This window comes from Papio anubis, chromosome 5 (genome assembly GCF_008728515.1).
Source record: "Papio anubis isolate 15944 chromosome 5, Panubis1.0, whole genome shotgun sequence".
In the NCBI taxonomy this organism is placed as follows: Eukaryota; Metazoa; Chordata; class Mammalia; order Primates; family Cercopithecidae; genus Papio; species Papio anubis.
Window position 1 is genome coordinate 47,793,811 of NC_044980.1, and position 15,379 is coordinate 47,809,189.

The window sequence follows — 15,379 nt, forward strand, 5'->3', positions numbered from 1 at the left end:
TGTAATGGGCTTAGAACAATGACTAGCATGGGATAAGAGCTACGCAAATATCCTCTACTTTTAATTTTTATCACCTCTTTATTGCTCATGAAGAGGAAAAGCTTTTCTTGAAAGTAAATGAATAAATGGTCTAGGAAGTTTTGAAGCTGCAACCAATTTTTATAATATTATTTGGTAGAAAACAGAATCAATCTCAAGAAGAAGACAAATTTAACCCTGAAATGGCTCTTTAGCTCAGCATCAGTATTGTAAGATAAAACTCAAAAGGTCAGTGCCTATGTAGTCATTCACGAAAAATGAAAGCAGATAAACTAGCATTTTGGAAATACAAAGATACACCACTCCTTGGAATGTCACTGGGGATTTTCCATCGTGGTATATTAGTGTTTCTGAAGTGAAAGAAACCCTGTTGACTCTGAGTCTTGATGTTGCATTAATCTCTCAATACTTTGATATTTCTAGATTAGCCCCTGGTAGGAACTCAATCTACCACTTTGTTTCTCACTGATGAAAAAATTGATCTAATGTGAAACATGTGAAGAAAGCACAGCTCTTCAGTTTGCATGTGTGAGACCTGAAGTTGTCTTTAATTGGTTAGAAAGTTTTTATATCATGAGTGAAAAACAAGGCTTTTCAGGAGATACACAGATGAAAAAATAAACACACTAGAGAGTTTTGAGACTTTTTTGTTTTATCTTCATTTCTGGTCTCACAAAGTAAACACAAGATTTTTTCACAGTGAACACATGTGTCAGGGCACAAGGAGGTACAGCTTAAGACCTAGGATGCAGAGACCATTGCCTGAACTTAGGTAAACAAAAATCCCATTGTAATTCATTGACATTACTAACTTGGAAGCAAGTGACACACATATAGTCTTGTAGTTTTGCAGCTATTCCCTCCTTGGTTTCAGATAAAATGTTAGTTTCACTAAAGGGAAAAATACTAGTCCATTTCCTCTTCGAATAGGCTTATTGTGCACCAAATTCCTGTACCAGGAGCTTAAAAATACCTTTGTATTTTTATTTAAGAGTTTTTGTTTTTTTGGTCGACTGAAATATATTATGACTATAGACTCTGAGGCACATGTTCAGATCAGAAGGGACTAAAGTATTGGGTCTATCTAATATACAGATTTTCTCCACAGTCATTGCCAAAGGGAAGGGACCAGGAACAGCCACTGATCTCTTCCCATAATGAATCATCACTGATACAGAGGTAAGATGCTGATGACAGGCTGAAGGAAGAAGACAAATGGTTAGGATCTGAACAGGACAGAAGAGTGGTAGCAATCTGAACGTAATAGTGTATAGACTCAGCAGCATTTTAGAGGAAATATCGACAAGATTTGTAAACTGATTGGATGAGGCAAGTATGAGGGTTCAGTAGAGAGATGAGTTATAGATGACAGGCTCCCAGGTGAGAAAAAAAATGGATAGGTGGTGATGACATGGACAAATAAAGGAAGCTCGAGAGATGGACGAGGGGAAGGTAAATATCATGGGAAATAGGGAGATAGAATTTGCTTCTGAAGATGTTGAAGTTAAGGTACTTAAGATACCAAGTAAATAGGTGGAAATTCAGAACTGATGCTGGAAAGAGTGGTCAGGGCTATGGCTTCAGATTTTTTTCTCAGTAATATTTCGAGTATTTTTTATAGGACTGGCCATACATTAAATAGTCTTTTCTCACCATTTTCACTCTTTACTCACACAACAGCTCTGCAAGTATAAGCAAGATGCATTTATTATTTTTATTTCATATAAAAGGAAACCAAAGCTCAGGGAGGTTAAATAATTTGCCCCCAAACCCCAATGAGAGATAATGTCAAAGCCAGACCAGACCTATAACTTTTGAAATTTATGTTTATAATTTCCTAGATGCTATGCACTGGGAAACTGAAGTCCTACATTTATTGCTTGCAAATATAGATTGCACCTATTGCACAAAGGTGACACATAAAGCTATGCATGTTGATACATTTCCTTGAGGACTGTCTAGCAGCCAGGGCAGGAAAAGAGGAATAGAATGGTTAGAGAGGGAAGAGTAGAAGCAGGAAAGAACTAAAGTCACAGAAAAAAAAGAAACTCAAAGACCAAGGGGTAAAGGACTGTCAACAGTATCAAAGATTGTTTCTTCCCCAATTTCCTTCCACTTTCCATGTCAGTCCCATGCAGAGTGGGTATAGATGAGTTATCTCACAGTTAGATGTGTGAATACTCTTGCACTTTACATAAAATATCTCTACTTATGTGGATAGAGCACATGTGTGTTTCCAACTTCAGCTCCTTTCCCACAGCTTCAAAGATTTAGCTTGAGAGTTACTTGAATATTTTAAGCTCTACCTCCCAGAGATAAAGCCATCACTAAATTTCACAAGATTCCACGTGTAACCTTTAGTCATAGATCAATATGTAATAACATACTTTTAAATGTAGATCACATCAGAGAGGCCATGTCTACACAACAACAAACAGATGTTTTGGCAAAGAGAAGACTCTTACTATGTTTATGAGTAACAGTATCTCATGGTGAGAACCAGTTCTGACTCTTCCCTCATCTCTGTTTTCAGTTTTATTTTAAAGCATTTGTTTCTGATACAGAGAGGTAAGTAAGAGGTCTTATTTCTCTTTTTCTACTTTATTCTTTTCTGTCACAGCTTCTAGACAGTCCCAAAGGGAAATTTATCAATGCACATCCCTTTATGTGTCACCTTTCTACAATAGATCCAATAGGGAAGTAAGAGGATTTCAAAAAGCCAGGTTTTCTTTTAAAGTTGGCAAACAACATGCAAAAGAAAAGCAAAATGGGTCGAGTCAAACACTTTAATGAATTCAATATGATGAATGTTTCGAGTGGTTTCTGTGAATAGAGCACTATGCTAAGTACTCTAGGGATAAAAACATCTAAAAAATATATCCCTCAAAGATTGTAGCTTTGATAGAGATAAGAGTGCCCACAAAATGTTCTGTTTGCTCTCCTGAATTTGTCAGCCCCTTTGTAGTTAGGCAAGGCCGTGTGGCTAGTCCTGCCAATGATCTGTGGGTATAAGGCCAAAGCATGGCTGGCTCTTTACCCCTCTGTCTCTTCTCCCCTTGCTTGACACTCACTAAGTCTATTTTAGATGGGATCATGCCACAGTGAGAAAGCCTCTACCACCTGGAATCCTGAGTACCTGGATCAGATCTTCCCACTGTCTCATGTCAAACATATAGTGTTACAAATCTTTTTTTTTTTTTTTCCTCCAGTTAAGCACCCAGCTGATGTCTAAGCAGGGTCAGAAATCTAGTCTGTACTCTGCTCTCCAGGCTACATACTCTTGTGCAGAGCTCTAACTGCCGGGGAAGAGGTGCCTTTGTCAAATTTGCACAAATAATCTTCAGAGGCTGTGGTTGACCCTGGCAGGAAACACATATTTTAATTTGATTAAATCCTCACAGCATCTACAGTATACCAAACACAAACTGGTGGGGAGAGAAGGGTCTTCAGAAAGTGCCTCAAAAAAATAATAGCAGTCTTAATTTTAAATCTCTTGTGAAGAAAAGTTTGAAATCTCTTCTGAAGAGTTAAAAAAAACTATTAAAAAGTAGCTGTAAAACAGAGAACAGAAGACAAAGTATTATAAAAATAGTGGACTTTTTTTTTTGTTTTGTTTTTACTCATCTCTAAGACACAGAAGACATAAAAGCATTCAGGTTCTATGGAAAAAGCAAACTCAAAATGCTGTGTCATAACAAAATATGTTTTTATGCATCTCACATCTACAAAGTATATCTAACCATTGGGATCACAAAGTATTAAGGCAATTAAAGGATCTGCCACCTAACATGGTATTACCACATGATTAGAAAAAGCCTGTGTAAGCTTTCTTGCCAAGTCCAAGTCATTAGCAACATATGAGTTTATTCTCTTTTTATGTCAATGTTCCTGGAAATAAAGTATTTTCTCAGTGATACGGTAGAGAAATTATGGTTATCTGGGAATTTTCTCTTCCCTCTCTTTCTCCTTTTCTCCCTTCCATGAAGAGTGATTTTAAAGTGCTGCCTTTTGTACATGATAAAACTCAATAGGTGAAGGATTTCTATTTGTCATTTAATGTCTCCATTCCTAAGCTCTTCTCTCAAGAGCTTTCCATACCACTCGGGCAACATGCTTCCATTACAACCCAGCCCACTAAGAAGCCCAAGCCAAAGATTCATGTAAAAATCACCCTCAAATGTCCTCCTGGTGTGCAAGTCTTCCTTGGCATTTTTATCTGTATTTAACCAATATTGCCTTTTCAGTCTCTTTGTATTGATATATTTATGGCTATCATAGCTGTATGCATTGTAACTAGATGAATGGAACTAAGTTTATAACGATCAAAACCGTCTTTAAGTATACGTTGTCAATATTTCAAAATGTTCTAAGCACAGAGATGAGTGTACACTCCAAAGCAATTTACGGTTTTTAAATTAGGAAATACTTGAACTAAGGACAGATTGCTGATTAATGAATGTTTATAAGTAGTCTGAATTGCAGAGGTAAAAAATACAAATAAGTCAGTTGATGCAAACTGTGTATTTTAAGGAAATACTCTTTATCCTGTTGAGGACAATTTCTTCTTGAATATCGAAGGCACTGGGACTAAAACCAGATGCATGAAGTCCACACTTGAAGTTGTCAATGAAAAGAGTCAAACTCTGTAAGATATTTTAAGAGACTGATTCTGAGCCAAATATAAGTGACCATGGCCCATGACACAGTTCTCAGGTCTTGCGAACATGTGCCCAAGGTGATCAACATACAGCTTGATTTTCTATATTTTAGGGAGACATAAGATATCAATCAAATACATCTAAGAAATACATTGATTTGGTTCAGAAAGGTAGGACAATTCAAAGTGAGGGCTTCTAGACTATAGGCAAGTTTAAACATGTTCTGGTTGACAATTGGTTGAGCTTATCTGAAGACCTGAAATCAATAGAAAGGAAGTGTTCAGGTTAAGATCCAGGATTGTGGGGAATAAGTTTTATTGTGCAGAGGAAACTCTCAGATAGCAGACTTTAGAGAAAGCAGGTTGTAAAATATTCCTTACCTGACCTAAAAGGGTCCCCGTCTCTTAGTTGATTATCTCCTGGATCTGGAAAGGAAGAAGGAAAACAAAGGGGAAAGGGATTCTCTATAGAATGTGTTTTTTTCCCACAAGAGACTTTGAGGGGCAATTTCAAAGTAGGGCAAGGAAATATATTTTGGGGTAAATCATTTGATTTTCTTTCTTGTTATGCCAGAGTCAGACTGGAAAGTAAGTCACCACATACAGGGTTAAATAAAACCCATCTGACAAGAATTTATGTCCGGTAGGTCATGACTTCCCAGACCCCTTAGATTGGAATTTGGGCAAGATTAAAAAAAAAAAAAAAAAAAAAAAAAATCAGAGCTTAGTCCTCAGTTCCCGCTCTTGGTTAAAAGGCATTCCATAGAATGCACATGCAGGCCAGCAAACAGCAGCAGATCCTACAGCGCTAGGAAGGCTCATTCTGAGAGTTGCCTAATTTGGCCGTCTAGCAGGGTCCCACAGTGCTAGGAAGTCTTGTTCCTGGAGTCCTCTGATTTGATGGTAATAGTTTGAAGCATTAGCGATTTGAAATTAGAGGAAGGACATGGCCTGACCTGATGTAATAGCCAATTCTTTAAGGGGTGAAATGGTCAGGCTTACGGTTTAGCCAAAAAAAAAAAAAAAAAAAAAAAGCCGGATCACATCTATTTTCTGAGCTATCATTACCTGGGTCTTTAATTGTGTCTTTCCTTCTGCTGTATTTGGCATAACATTTACAAGAAAATATCTATCATAAAGACAGTGAAGATTTGGGCATCCAAGGTTATAGGTGGACTCAGAGGGCAATTAACAACCCCATCTCCAGAAAGAAAACCCTGCATGCATCATCATATTCTTTGATCAGATCCACAATGTGTTTACCTTCCTTATTAAGGGTTATTTGAACCCTACGATAAATCTTATATGGAAATTGTGGGACCAACATTGAATTATAATTTAATAAATTTAATCTCTTTTCTGGCTAGTTTATCTCCATAAGTATAGCATCCTGAGGAAGATGTAAATTAAATGCAAGAAACGCCTGGTCCTTGGTATCTACATTATTATAGACTTGTTAACAGTAGACAAATCTATTCCCCCACCCCCACTTTTGTATTGCATCATATACTGGTATTTGGGAGACAAAAGGTTTTGTCACATGAAAGGTCATATAATTCTACAGTGTCATTTTTTTTTCTTGGCAGGACTCCGTATGACTGAGGGCCTTAAGAGTCAAAAGATTTATAGCCAATTAATTGTTCTAGGCCAGATAAGAATGGATGTAGACAGGTATTCATTACTTCTGAAAATTATTATTTTAAGTAAAGTTTTAAAAAACTGACAATACTGTGGCACTGTGAAATCCATCATCATATTTATGCTGAAACCAGATTTCCTTCAGGCTCCTTCTAGCTAGTGAAATGTTCTCCCTGGGGCCTGAAAGCTTAAGATAATGAATAAGTCCCCCTTTTCAGCCCCAGTCCCAAGGTGCAAGACGACTTGCGCAAGCAGTGAGTGTCAGCAAGATAGCAAAAGCAGGAAGAGAGCTGGCAAGAAGACTTGTACCCCCTGAAGATCAAGAGAGAGGCATAGCAGTTACATCAGACTGAGACACCTCCTGTTTATAGGAGACTGTAAAACCCCTGCCCCATCCTCATTTGGGGGTGACACCATTTTAGGCCTCAGCCAGCCTGCACCCAGGCACTCACTAAAACAGTGTGTTGCTCTACGCCACCTTGTGTTTTTGTTGGTACACTCTTGGGGTTCAAACCAATACAAGAGCCTTGTGTCTGGTGCCGAAACCCAGGAGGGGCTCCAGTCCATGTCCCCGGTGGACCTACCCCTCCACCCCAGAGAGCAGGTCACAGCAGCCAGACAAAGGAAGCTCCTCAGTCATCTCTCTATGCATGCACATCGGTCATTGATCTCGCCTACTGGTAAGTTTCCCCGGGAGCCCGGTTAACAGGAAAAAATCCGCATGGCCTCTTTTGGTTTCTCTGGTTTGAAAATCCAATGTTGGTCCAAGAACGCTCCCGGCAAGTGCCAGGCACTTGCTTATCATCTGGTTTTAGGGAGAGGCCTCTAAGTCATTTGATCCCATTCTGGGAATGAAAAAGGCAGCGGTGACAATTGCTCCTTTTATTGTCTCCCTCTGGCTGTCCAGGATGGTCTCCTTTTCCCTGTTCTCCCAAGCTGACCCTCTGTTATGGGAAATTCCCAGTCTTCCATTCCAAAGGCCAGCCCTCTAGGCTGCCTCGTAAAAAAACCTACAAACCTTAGGCCTCAGGCAAGATATCTGCCCTAAATGCCTTGTCTTTTTTTGCAATTCAGTCTGGACACAAAACAAATTGGATAATGGGTCCAAATGGCCTGCAAATGGAACATTCGACTTTACAATTTTAACTGCTTAAACAATTATTGCTGATCATTGGAGAAATGGGGAGGCCTTTTTGTCCAGGCCTTTTGGCACGCAGATCACAACGTGACCTCTCCAATTCTTGCTCACCTGTTCAAATCCTTCTCCATTCTTGCCACCCAGATCACCTTTCTCCTCTCGACCCCACCTCTTTTTCCTCCATTGATCCAGCAGACTGCTGCCTACCCCTCCCAACCCCTACCTCTCCTTCTCAACCATCTTCTTTAACCCCCCAGCCTCCTCTTTATCTTCTCAGCTGCTGTCTTCCTGGTACCCATTTTCCCAGCCGCCATCTTCCCAGGCAGGAGTATCCACTTCTTTTTTCTACACCATCCCCTCCTCAGGACAATTCTAGGATTGCCTGTACCCATTCTTCTCCCACACCGCCCTCTCCTGAGGCTTATAAACCCATCCTGCCACCTTTCCCCTCTATCTATCCTCCACTGCCTGTTCATTCAACCCTACTTCCCCCTTCAAACGCTCAGCAAGAAGGACTTTCAGGTTCTTCCTTCTCTCCCACCCATACTCACTCAGGCGCCATCTTTGGCCCATGCTCTACCCTTACTTCAGTGCCTGTGCTGCAGTGCCCCCTTTGGGAAGTAGCAGGAACAGAAAGTGTTGTTAGAGTTCATGTTCCCTTCTCCCTCACTGCTTGCTCTCAAATTAACGAAGGACTTGGTTCATTACCAGAAGACCCTACCTCTTACATTAGAAAGTTTCAGTACCTTACCCAGTCTTATGAACCAACCTGGCATGAGCTCTATATTATGCTCTCTTCCACCCTCACCCCAGAAGACCTGGACCTTATCTGGACCCTAGCTCAGGCACATGCTGATACATCACCAAGCTCCTGCCCTACCTACTGGTGCAGAGGCAGTCTCCAACCAGTACCACCACTGAGTTTATCAAGATGGAGCCCCTGGATGCCGCCATCGAGACCACATGATTGTGTGTCTCCTTGCAGGACTCAAAAAGGGTGCCCATAAAGCAGTCAACTATGAAAAACTTTCAGAAATCACCCAATGTCCTGTCAAAAACCCAGCCCTTTTTCTCTCTCATTTAACTGAAGCCATAAGAAAGTACACCAACCTAGACCCAGCTAGCCCAGAAGGAACCACTTTTAAAACTTTGGCTCATCTCCCAATCCATATCCGATATTTGATGCCAGCTTCAGAAGCTTGACGACGGCCCTCAAATCCCACAACGAGACCTTCTGAATTTAGCCTTCAAATTCTTTAACAATCATGATGAGGAAAGTAAAAGGCAAAAACAGGCAGATTTTCAAATGCTTGCCTCTGTCATCAGGAGCCCTACAGGGCCATGGGGCCACAGCTCCACACGGAAGCCTCCTAGCAATCCATCTCCACCTGACACCTGTTTCAAGTGTGGCAGTGAAGGCCACTGGTCCAAACAATGCTGAAACCCAGGTAAGCCCACCAGCCTGTGCCCCCTCTGCAGAGGACCCCACTGGAAGTCAGACTGTAAGCAGCCCCCACAAGGACCACACCCATCCCTTCCTGAGCTGGCCAAAACCTACTCAGATCTCAGTGGCCTTGCCACTGAAGACTGATGGTGCCCTGGAATGGATGCCCCAGCAACTACCATCTCTTAATTTGAGCCAAGGGTAACCCTGATGGTGGCAGGTAGGCCTGTATGTTTTTTGAATTAATACCGGGGCAACCTACTCTGTTTTATCTAATTTTTCAGGACCCACTCAGTCCTCCCAAGTCTCTGTTGTGGGAATTGAGGACCAGTCTCCAAACCCCGAGCCCCTCTCCACTTTTCTGCTCCCTGCACACCTTTTCTTTCACTCACTCTTTTTAAGTCCTGTCCTCATGTCCAACTCCACTCCTAGACAGAGACATCCTTTCAAAACTCCAGACTACTCTCTACTTCCACATTCCCCATAGTACCCAACGCATCCACCCAGACACCTCTGGTACTTACAGCTTTCTTCTGCTCCAACCTCCCACCCTAAAACATGCAACCTTTTCTCATCCCCTATCTGTACTTCACCCCACTGTTTGGGATACTTCTACACTCTCCGTCGCAGAACATGACACCCCCGTCCACATTACCTTTAAAGAGCCCACCCAGTTCCTATCACAGAAGCAGTATCCAATCCCCCAAGCAGCTCCTCTAGGCCTAAAGTCTATCATTTCTCGCCTCCTCATCAATGACTTACTCCGCCCAACAAGCTCCCCTTTTAACACACCAGTTCTACCTGTTAAAAAGCCCGATGGAGCTTATCCCTTAGTCCAGGACCTCAGGCTCATTAACCAGGCTATACTCCCAGTATGTCCCATAGATCCTAACCCATATACTTTACTTTCTGCAATTCCCTCTAACACCACCCATTTTTCTGTTCTAAAACTAAAGGATGCTTTTTTCACAATTCCTTTACACCTTGCTTCCCAAAACCTCTTTGCCTTTACGTTGGAAAACCCCACACCAACCTTTTGTGTCAGCTCACCTGGTGCATACTACCTTAAGGTTTTAGAAACTGCCCCCACCTTTTTGGACAGGCCCTTGTTCATGACCTCTGTACCTTATCCCTAAAACTGTCCACTCTCCTTCAATATGTTGATGATCTGCTCCTATGTAGCCCTCTCCAAAGGACTGCAATGCCCGTACTATCTCTCTTTTAAATTTCCTGACAGAGCGGGGGTACTGGGTCTCCCCTTAAAAGGCACAAATATGCACCACTTTAATCACCTATCTAGGCCTAGCACTTACTCCATGAACCCGAGGGCTCACAATTGACTGCATACCCTCCTCCAGTCCTTCCTGCCTCCACAGACTAAACAAGAAATTCTCTCTTTTCTAGGACTAGCGGGATATTTTAGACTCTAGGTTCCCTCTTTTGCTCTATTTGCCAAACCATTATACCAAGCCACTAAAGGCCCTCTCCAGGAGCCTTTAAACCCTGCACAGACTATTACCCAACCTTTCCATCTACTGCAGAAGGCTCTCACCTCAGCGCCTGTCCTCACTCTCCCAGACCTCACCAAACGTTCCTCCCTTTATACTGATGAACAGCATGGAGATGCACTAGGTGTTCTAACTCAGTCTAAGGGATTCACCCTTCAAGTTGTTGCCTACCTCTCCAAACAATTCAAAGTCACAGTCTTCAGATGGCCTGCCTGCCTCCAAGCATTGGCGGCAGCTACTGTCCTCACCCTTGAAAGCCTAAAACTATCTCTTCATGCCAACCTAACAGTTTAGTCAACCCTTAACATCAAAGACATGCTAGCTCACCGCAGTGTACTAAGTCTCATCTGCCCCATGGCTCCTCCAACTATATGCTCTATTCATAGAAACTCCCCACATCACCGTGCTAACCAGTTCCCATCTAAACCCAGCCATAATCTTACCTGAAGCTACAACAGCCAAAGACCCTACATGCTTCTGTGTGAACAATGTTCAAACCTTTCTCATATCTTTTCCAAACCTAACAGACCAATCCCTTCCAGGTGCCTCCTTTACTTGGTTTGTAGATGGCAATTCTTTCCTACATAAAGGATGCCAGCATGCCGGCTATTCTGTAGTGTCACCCCAACACTATTGAAGCCAAGCTGCTCCTCCTAGGCACCACCTCCCAAAAAGCTGAACTCATCACCCTCACTCAAGCTCTCACTGTAGCAGCCAGACAACAGATCAACATATATTCAAATTCTTGTTATGTGTTCCACATAGTACACTCACACTTGTCCATCTGGAAAGAACAGGGTTTTCTAACTGCAAAAAACACTCCTGTCATAAATGGCTCTCTTGTCAGCAAACTACTTCAAGCTGCCAGGCTCCCACAGAAAGTTGCCATCATTCATTTCAGGGGTCACCAAACCCCAGACAATACTATATTAGCTGGAAATGTGCTAGCAGATCATGTAGCCAAACAAGTAGTCCTACAATGCATGCAAGCCCAGTTTCTGTCCCTTTCCTTGTTCTTTCCTCTTTATTCCTCAGAAGAAAAGGAGGACTTCCATGCCCAAAACATTCAAAAGCAAGGACCATGACATGTCAAGGAAAGGTGCTTCATTCTTCCTCACTCTCAAAGCCTTCCTCACTTCCAAAGCTTCAACTCTTTCCATGTTGGTTACAAACCTCTCTTGCAACTTCTCCACCATATTCTCACTTGTCCTTACTTTTCCAGCCATGTTTGAGAAATTACCCAGTCCTGCTCTATCTGGCACTCACACAAGGGCTCCCTCCGGCCACTGCCTTTTCCTACCCATCAAGCCTGGGGCCAGGTACCCAGCAAGATTGGCAAGTAGACTTCACTCACATGTGGCCTGATAAATGGCTCCACTATCTTCTAGTCTTTGTCTGTACTTTCTCTGGATAGGTAGAAGCATTCCCAACAACTTCAGAAGGTGCAAATGTCATCACACAATCTCTCATCATGCATATAATTCCCCATTTTGGTCTCCCAACATCCATCCAGTCTGATAACAGGCCTACCTTCATCAACCAAATTACCCAAGGCGTCTCTACATCCTAAGGTATAAAATGGGTTCTCCACATACCCTACAGGCCTCAATCTTCAGGCAAATTGAAAAAAATAACTGTCCTTAAAGCCCAACTCAGCAAGTTCACTCTAGAAACCTGCCAGTTGTGGACAAAAAAAAAAAAAAAAAAATCTCCCTTTCACCCTCATGAGACTCCACTCAACACCAAAAGCACCCTCTTTTTAAAGTCCCTTTGAAATCATGTATGGCCAGACTTTTGTCTTAGGGCCTCCACCCTTAGCAGACTCTGAGCCACTCGGGAATTACCTCCTCTCCTTAATCCAGACACGGTCTTTCATTCATGAAGCATCAAATGAGGCTGTGCCCCTCCCTGTCAACACCTCCTTGTCCTCTCAACATAACTGTCTTGTAGGACAGACGTGTTTATCTTCCAACCTGACCCTCACAAAAAGCTACAACTGAAGTGGACAGGCCCCTACACTGATACTCAGCATGCCAACTGCAGTGAGAGTCCAAGAACTCGCCCACTGGGTCCATCGCACATGAGTCAAGCTCACACCTAAGGTTACTCCTTCCTCCGAAACATTAACAGCAGGCAACACCCTCAGAGTCCCTGTATATAATAACCTAAACAACAACAACAAAAGGATCCTTAAAGGTAGAAAGAAGCCAAAGATGGCAATAGGAAGAATGGCCTCCACAGCAGATCATCGAATATTACAGTCTTGCCACTTGGGCTGAGGATGATTCATGGGGTTATTGCAACTGCCATATATACGCTAAATAGCAGAATTAGACTAACGGTGATTCTACAGATAATCACCAACCAAACCGCCTCAGCCCTGGAAATGCTCGTGTAATAACAAAGCCAAATGCATGTGGCAATTTATCAAAACAGACTGGCACTAGACTACTTATTAGCAGAAGAAGGTGGGGCCTGTGGTAAGTTTCATATCTCCAATTGTTGTCTTAACATAGACGATAACAGAAGCAGTACTAGAAATTGCTTTAAACATCAGAAAAGTAGCCCCTGTACCAGTCCAAACCTGGAAGGGATTGGACCCAACAAATCTTCTAGGAAGGTGGTTCTCTAGTTTAGGAAGATTTAAAACGCTGGTAGGGACAGTAGTCTTCATCACTGGGTTCTTCCTGTTTCTCACCTATGTTATCCCACTAATAATAAAAGCCATTAAAATTCTTGTTGAAACTGCAGTTAGCTGCCAGACAATCTAGATGATGTTCCTGCTACAGCGACACAATGGATACCAACCTATCTCTCAAGAATACCCCAAAGTTAAGTTTATCTTTTTCCAAGGTGCCCATGCCACTCCTATGTCACATTTAAAGTAGTGACAAAGTCATCCCTTTTCCCTCTTCGATAACCAAATAGACAGGAATGAAAGATTCTCCCCGGGGCCTGAAAGCTTAAGGGAATGAATAACTCCTCCCTTCTCAGGCCCAGTTCCAAGGTGTAAGACCACTTGTGCCAGCAGCAAGCATCAGCAAGATAGCAAAAGCAAGAAGAGAGCTAGCCAGAAGACACGTACTCCTGAAGATCAAGAGAGACTCCATTTGGGTACTGCGTAGCAGTTACATCAGACTGAGACACTTCCTGTTTACAGGAGACTATAAAACCCCTGCCCCATCCTCATTTGGGGGTGATGTCATTTTAGGCCTCAGCTCGCCTGCACCCAGATCCTCATTAAAACAACATGTTGCTCCACATCACCTTGTGTTGCTTGTTGGTGCACTCTTGGGGTTCAACCCAATACAAGAGCCCTGCAGCTAGTTCCTGGGTATGGAAGGGATACTAAGGCAGGTACATTTCTGGGAGACATGCTAGATGTGCCCTTGGAAAAATGTTTGTAATTCCTTTTCCAGAAAAAAAAAAAAAACAAATAAATGTTTTGTTTTGTTGACTGAGCTGAGTAATGCCAGGCTAGTGGCTTCTTTTTTTCCTTTTCTTTCTTGAGATGGGATCGCACTGTGTTGCCCAGACTGGAGTGCAGTGGTGCAATCACAGCCCACTACAGCCTCCTACCTCAGCCTCCCAAGTGGCTGGGACTGCAGGCATGTGCCACCACCCTTGGCTAATTGTTTTTGTATTTTTTGTAGGGACAGGGTTTTGTCATGTTGTTCAAGTAGGTCTGGAACTCCTGGGCTCGAGTCGTCCACTTTCTTTGGCCTCCCAAAGTGCTGGGATTACAGGTGTGAGCCACCATACCTGGCTACTGGCTTCTTGTGGTAAACGGTCCCCTACAGCCCTGCAGGTCAGACCCTGCACAGCCCCTGTAACTTCACACCTTGGCTTTGTTCTTCATAGCAGAGTAGGGAGCAGGAAATAGCAGAACCCCAAGAATTAAGAGGGTGAAGTCCTAATCCTGCTGTTCCCTCTGCACAAGGTCATCTTGGTTCTTTCTATTATTTTGGCTTCTGTTTCCTCATATGGACAATGAGGATTGAAATTGATCTGTGGTTTTCAAACAGGGTTCCAGGGAAATCTGGCAGAGGTACCTCAGGGGTGAGGGGGCCCCATACCCTTCCCTGTTTCATCTAAAAACAGGGAACTCCTTTCCCAGGTGGCTGCTGAAGATGGTGTAGGGGCAAGGCCTGGAGCTCTGTGGTTGAAGCCATCTCCTGGGCTTCCTGACTGACATGGTGGCTAAGCTGGCTGGAAGGTGGTGGTCATATGCTGCAGGGGCATTAACATTTCTGGCAATGTCTACAGAAACAAGTTGAAGTACCTGGCCTTCCTCTGCAAGGGGATGAACAGCAACCCTTTCCGAGGCATCTACCACTTCCTGGGCCCACCACTTCCTGGTCCCCACCACTTCCTGGTCCCCAGCTTCATCTTCCGGCAGACTGCGAGGCATGCTGCCTCACAAGACCAAGGAGGCCAGGCCTCCCTGGACCGCTTCAAGGTGTTTGACAGCATCCCAACACCCTATGACAGGAAAAAACAGGTGGTGGTTCCTGCTGCCCTCAAGCTGGAAGTGCCAGACAGTCACAGCCACCCTGGAGGAGAAGAGGAAGGAGAAGACCAAGATCCACTACTGGAAAAAGAAACAGCTCATGAGGCTATGGAAACAGCTGAAAAGAATGTGGAGAAGAAAACTGACAAATATACAGAGGTCCTCAAGACCCACGGACTCCTGCGCTGAGTCCAATAAAGACTGTTTATTCCTCAAAAAGTAAATAATTCAATCAATAAAGCCGACAATAAAACCAAAAGGCAAAGTTGCAAGATCAACTTATTTTTAACTTTTATGTGTTGAGCTACTGTAAGCTTCATTTGTGTTAGACTTACAGCAATTAGCTATACACAACATAAACATTGTTCTGAAAAATAAAAAATATAGATAGATAGATTTATCTCCACAACTCATAATTGGGAGTGTTATACCCAGGAGGCTTTGT

The 15,379-nt window shown here is 42.8% G+C and overlaps 1 pseudogene; it reads left to right on the forward strand.

Annotated features, from left to right (window-relative positions):
* Positions 1 to 14,075: 14,075 nt before the first annotated feature.
* On the forward strand, positions 14,076 to 15,123 carry LOC116275038 (annotated as a pseudogene).
* The last annotated feature ends 256 nt before the right edge of the window (positions 15,124 to 15,379 follow it).